At 41.3% G+C, this 613-nt stretch overlaps 1 protein-coding gene across 2 annotated transcripts in view; it reads right to left on the reverse strand.

Moving 5' to 3' along the window:
- CCDC200 (coiled-coil domain containing 200) overlaps window positions 1-613 on the reverse strand; it is a 6,977-nt gene that overhangs the window by 5,665 nt on the left and 699 nt on the right. The window lies entirely within an intron of this gene.

Here is a 613-nt window from a genome sequence, read left to right on the forward strand (position 1 = left end):
GGGACCAGCAGTTGGCATAAGGGCTATGTCGCTGGACTCCCATGTTGTTGATGAGTTCGAGTCCTGGACCTGGTGGCTTAAATTCATGCCGAGCACGTGTGCATGCATGCTCAAGATCCCGAGAGAAGAATGGAGGAGAAAGGATCACAGCGTGGCCGTCCCCCCTGGGGAGGGTAATTTCTCGCTTCCTGTTCCTGTCTCTCTGGCAAGCGTACATGCCCTAAAGCAAAAACTTCTCAAAATAAATAAACTTAAATAAAATAATTATTTTAAAAATAATTTTTAGGATTATTTATGTAATTTAATTTATTCATTTATTTATTTTCATTTGACTAGAGAGAGACAGAGAGAGTGAAAGAGAGAGAGGGTAAGTGAAAGCAAGCCAGGACTTGAGCCATGCTCGGCCATGTGAGAGTGCCCAGCACCTTAACCACATGCCACCTGCTGGTCCTCTAAATAAAATAATTCTTTTTGGTTTTTGTTCCTTTGTTTTTTAATTATTTTATTTAACTTTATTTATTTTAATATTACCAGAGAGGGACAGAGAGAAAGAGAGAGGGGGAAAGTTAGAAAGCAAGCCACTAGGTTTGGGACTCAAACCGCAGTCGGCACT

Source organism: Tupaia chinensis, unplaced genomic scaffold, assembly GCF_000334495.1.
Source record: "Tupaia chinensis unplaced genomic scaffold, TupChi_1.0 Scaffold000477_2, whole genome shotgun sequence".
In the NCBI taxonomy this organism is placed as follows: domain Eukaryota; kingdom Metazoa; phylum Chordata; class Mammalia; order Scandentia; family Tupaiidae; genus Tupaia; species Tupaia belangeri.